Source organism: Stomoxys calcitrans, chromosome 2 (genome assembly GCF_963082655.1).
Source record: "Stomoxys calcitrans chromosome 2, idStoCalc2.1, whole genome shotgun sequence".
In the NCBI taxonomy this organism is placed as follows: Eukaryota; Metazoa; Arthropoda; class Insecta; order Diptera; family Muscidae; genus Stomoxys; species Stomoxys calcitrans.
Window position 1 is genome coordinate 150653097 of NC_081553.1, and position 5806 is coordinate 150658902.

At 33.8% G+C, this 5806-nt stretch overlaps 1 long non-coding RNA gene across 1 annotated transcript; it reads right to left on the reverse strand.

Annotated features, from left to right (window-relative positions):
• Positions 1 to 357: 357 nt before the first annotated feature.
• On the reverse strand, positions 358 to 5123 carry LOC106092645 (uncharacterized). Its single transcript, XR_009397374.1, has 4 exons — positions 5014 to 5123; positions 4867 to 4949; positions 1264 to 1472; positions 358 to 1206 (listed from the first exon to the last, which is right to left on the reverse strand). It is a non-coding gene; the product is annotated as an uncharacterized LOC106092645 (long non-coding RNA).
• Between the last annotated feature and the right edge of the window lie 683 nt (positions 5124 to 5806).

A 5806-nucleotide genomic window follows, 5' to 3' on the forward strand; every position in this document is an offset into this window, starting at 1 on the left:
TATCCCACCCAACCTGAAAGTGGTTGTACCTAAATGCACTATATTTGCTGCTGAGACGACAGAAGAAGATATCTTATTTTATATTAAAAGCAAAACCAACACTGCCACTAATATAAAAAACTTCAAATTTAAATTAGGGGAAAGACGAAGTAAGACCTCTTTTAAAATTATTGTTCCTGAAGTTTTTTTGAAACCATTGTTAATTCTTGTTTTTGGTCATCAAAAGCTATTATACACGAATATATATATATAGGGATGTCCCCAAAGCTGATGTATTCTATCTATGTATCTAATTCTCAATCAAAAACATAATTTCTTTACATTTTGTTGATATGTTTAATTTAGTTTATCAAAATGTTAGAGATTTAAGCACTAAATTATCAGCCTTATATATTGAGAGTTACGATTTTAGTTACAATGTTATAACATATACAAAAGTTTCAGATATTTAGACGTGATCGTGTAGATAGTTCCAAAAGAAGAGGCGGTGGTGTCTTGCTAGCTGTTTCTTCTGAATTACCTAATGAAGAAATTTTCTTTCCCATACCGGTTGATACTGAAATTGTCACTGTTAAGATCCGTCTTAGATATGCATCCATATCTATTACCTGTTCATACATTACTCCGGGTTCAAGTGTTGAAACGTACTTGAAACATATTTCATTTATATTAATCTATCTGGAGATGGATTGAGAATCTTAATATTAACGATTTGTTACCCAATGGAATGAATGAGAGTACTACAAAATGCATCTGTGGTAAATAAATAAGGTATATAACTCATGTGGAAAACTCCTTGATCTCATATTCGAAAGTCATCCCCGCGATATATTGCTTTTTCCTTTTGACCCCATTATCCGTCCAGGGGATAAATATCACCCAGTTTTAGACCTTCACATCCATCGTTCCTTTCTATATGCCGTAGGAAACCATATCAAAATAAGTGTGTATATTGCTTCTCAAAGAGAGATTACATTAAATTGAATTCACTTCTGAGTTCAATGGATTGGAATACTCTGCATTCAATGAATTCTTTAGATGAAATGCTACTTACGAAAGTTGGTCCTCCGTGGAATACTCCTGCATTGTCGAAATTGAAGAACAGAAAGAATAGGTTAGGTTAGACTGAAAAGAGGGCGCAGATATTAATCCGCCCCATGCCACTATGGACATACACCTAAGCTAGTAATCGGCTTGTTGTGCGCTCTAAAAAAAGTAACCTCCAAAAAGAAAATTTTAAGTTAGGAATTCCGTGTTACTTACAAAATCCTTAATTGATTTCAATACCACTCCCCTAAGTTGGTTCATGTCTGATATTGTGTCTCCACCTAAGTACCGGTATCTGTTGGACGCGAAAGCCGGGCAATTACAAAGGAAATGCTCCAACGTCTCATCATCTTCCCCGCATGCCCTACACATGCTATCACTTGCCGCACCGATTTTAAGTAAGTGAGCTCGTAGTCCTATGTGTCCTGTTATGATACCAATAGAAAGAACAGAAAGAATAAACTCTATAGAAAATTCCAAAAAAGTGGTTCACATTTTGATTACACGAATTATTCAGTAGCAAGGTCGAAATACACTATTATGAATAAGCAGCTGTATGGCAGGTACAAAACAAGATGAAGAATGAGATGATTTCCAATCCTAAATCATTTTATGGTTTTATTAACAAAAAAAGTCGATGTAATGGTTTCCCAAAGAGTTTGCAATATGGACAAGTTGCAACGGATGATGATATTAGAATTTCAAATATCTTTGCATCATTTTTATACCCACCACCGACGGATGGGGGTATATTAATTTTGTCATTCCGTTTGCAACACATCGAAATATCCATTTCCGACCCTATAAAGTAAATATATTCTTGATCAGCGTAAAAATCTAAGACGATCTAGACACGTCCGTCCGTCTGTCTGTTGAAATCACGCTACAGTCTTCAAAAATAGAGATATTGAGATGAAACTTTGCACAGAATCTTTTTTTGTCCATAAGCAGGTTAAGTTAGAAGATGGGCTATATCGGACTATATCTTGATATAGCCCCCATATAGACCGATCCGCCGATTTAGGGTCTTAGGCCAATAAAAGCCACATTTATTATCCAATTTTGCTGAAATTTGGAACATTGAGTTGGGCTAGGCCAAGCCTCTCCACATATTTCTGCAATTTGGTGTAGATCGATCAGGATTTGTATATAGCTGCCGTTTAGACCGATCTCTCGATTTAAAGTCTTGACCCCATATAAGGCGCATTTTTAATCCGATTGCACTGAAATTTGACACACTGACTTATGTTATGCTTTACAAAATCCGTGTCGTATATAGTTCAGATCGGTTTATTTTTAGATATAACTACTAAAAAGACCAATATTTTGTCATATACAAATGAATAATGACTTTTACTAATTAGTATTTGGTCCAAATCGGAACATACATTGATATTGCTGCTATGGGGCATAAGGCATGAGTTTTGCACCAGATTTTGACGAAAGGTGGCCTACATATATACTCGAGGTGGTGGGTATCCAAACTTCGGCCCAGCCGAACTTAACGCCTTTTTACTTGTTTAGAATCACTTATTCCACCAAATCGCACGAAGACACTTTTCGATATCCCTGCACGATTTCTGAATTCTCATTTATATGCATAGATGTCCATAGTTTTGATATTTCCACTGTGTTTTAAAACTTTTTTTCAATATTTTTAAGTCTATAGATACATATATCCTTACAGACTAATATAAATATACATAAAAAATGATATTTAACTAGGATTTAAGTATACTATTATTTTTCTTTTTAAGAGTATGTGTAATATTTATTAAAATCTAAAAAAATACGACGAAAAGGATCAATTTTGCAAAATCGCTTTGATGATATTGAATAGCAATTGAAAGTTTCTCGTTGGTCTTGGACGTTCATATTAAGCCAGCTCAACAAAAATTTGGACTTCAAATTCATGTGTAAACCATTTAAGATGAAAGTGATGTTCAACATTTTCCTGTGGCTACTGAAAGTAGGAAGCTTTATTGAATTTAATCCAACCGTATAAGAGGAAGTGTTTGATAATTCCCACCACGATTACGAAGGTCAAATAGCAGAAATTGTTTCTGTACTGACTCACTTCTATTTCAGTGAATAGTGTAAACCGGATCCCAAATAACGGATCCATATTCAAGTGTACTTCGAACAAGAGAAATATATAAGTTCTTAATAACTGAAGGATCTTCAAATTCTTTACTCCATCTTTTCATAAATCCAAGAGAGCTAAAAGATTTATTCACCATCATAGAAATATGTTGTCTAAAATTTAATTTACGATTTAAGAGAATTCCAAGATCTAGAAAAGTGTCTTCTATGTCTATTTCACGACCGTTAAGATGATAACTTTTTGACAATTGTTGCGCTCTATAGAAAGACATTAATTTACATTTCGAGATATTTAGTTCCATTACACCACAAACAAAAGTTATCAAGATCGAGTTGTAACATATCGTGCTCAGAAGGAACACAGAGCGATTGGAAAATTTTGACGTCATCAGCATATGGTAAGAATGAAGAATTTTTAATAGCACCAGATAAATCATTTATGAACAGATTAAAAATAATTGAATCTAGATGACTGCCCTGTGGAACACCGGATTTTACAATAATTGACTTAGAAAAAGAATCGCCGAAGTGTTAATCCTGCACACGTCCAGATAAGTAAGAACTAACCCAAATATACAGGAGAAAACCCGATTTTACCGAGCATCAGTCTGTGTCCTCTGCCTATATCCATCATTGACAAGAGTTACTAACTGTAAAACGTTTGTAACGGTTGATCGAGATTTACGAAACCCGTGTAGCGCATCCAAATAAATAGAAGAAGCTTGATGGGAGATATTATCAGTCATAATCTTTTCAAGAAGTTTTGGTATAGTACTTAACTTTGCAATGCCTTTGTAATTTGATACATCGAACCTACATCCTGATTTAAATAGGGGAATAATAAGGGAATTCTCCATAGTTCAGGTACAAGGCCTAATTTTATAGATCTATTGAAAATCACGGTTAAAGGCAATTTAAGGTGATTAGCGAAAAATTTTAGTACTCCAGCGGGGTACCCCATCAGGGCCTGATTTAAAAGAGCATTTTAGAGATTTCAAGTTCTCAAAAACGGCATCAATAGTTATGCGAGGCATACTTATTAAAGAGGATTGAAGAATCTCGTACGAATATTCAGAGTTGATCATACATTTTATCGGAATAAGTCGGGGCAAAAAAGTTAGCAAACATGTTACATATTTCTTTATTTCCTTCGGCGATTAGTGAACCATGTTTAAGTGTGTTAGGAAGAGCGCAACATTTTGCTTCGAATTAACAAATTTATAAAAAATTTTCGGCTCTGATTTTACCCGTTGCTTAATGGAGCATATATAATTACGGTAGGCAATATTATTTTGGGTATTATATTCCGACCTAGAAATTGAATACTTGGAAAAATCCGTAGAAGAACCAGACATGTTATATTTCTTAAATAACCTTAAATAACAATACTAGAAAAACATGTAAATAGTGTATCATAAAAATTACGCAACACCACATTATGATTATTAGATTTTAATACATCCTCCCAAACGATATTGGATAAAGGACTTTTAAATTTTACATAATCTGTTTTAGGAAAAAGGTTAATAAAGAGATGGATTTTTGTATACATAGTTGGGTGATAGTTGTCTTCTGATAACACTAGAGGATTACAAGAATTTATGCAAACATCATGAGGCTGATTAACGAAAATGAGATCTAATAATTTGTTCTGAGTATTGAATATACGATTCACTTGAAACATACCATAGTTAAGCAATGGTTCAAATTACTTACTACTCACAAAATTCGCAAAAACAGGTATGAGAACACTGCTGTCAATTTGTTGATTCCAAAAAAATTATGGTAAATTGATGTCGCTAAATGCAAATAACAAATCAGATTTAGATAACTTAAAAACAGATATTATAGCAGATAAATTACTATCACAAATAGTAGAAGAAGAATTTGGTAGGATGTAGGAGCATGTAACAAATAAAAATGAATTTTTTATACGTGGCCAATTCTTCTATGTGGCCAAAAAGTTGTATTCACTTAAGATGTGTAGCGTGTCACCCTATGTCTGATTAGAGAAGAGCGACATCTGGGTTTGAACAGTCTGTTTTTTTATGGCAGCTGGTGAATGCAACCCTGCGATACCAGCATATGTTACCTCCACATACAAAGGTAACTACTACAATGAAAATCGAGGAAACCATATGTTGTTTGTTTTTGCTATTTTGGAAAACAAAATTTTATGATGGTTCCTCGGTGGACATGATGGCTTGGGGGAACCATGATGGACAGTAAAGGGAAGATGACGAGTTCTTTTTGGATGGAGCCGTGCAAGCAGTAAGAGGTGGTGTACTCAAGAGTGTTGAAAGTGGTGTTTCAAAAAGAGAGAAAACTTTAAAAAAAAGAAAAGGTTATGTTGTGTTCTACAAACCTTTGATTGTGAGCTTGACAAACAAAAGAAAAAAAAACAAATCAGAATATGTGATGCCAAAGGCATAAAGTTTTTTATTTAAAAGCAAATAAATGTTCCTTTTTTTTGTGAAAGGAATAAAGACTAGCTTTTGTAGTAAAAAAGCTGAAGTTACTTTAGATCAACTTAAAGCTAAATAAACTTATTAGTGCTAATTAATGCTAAGGAAAAAAGATCCTGTGAAATATAAAAAGCTTTGAAAAAGAACGTTAATTTGAGCCACGAATAAAACATAGCAAAGACTAAACAGAA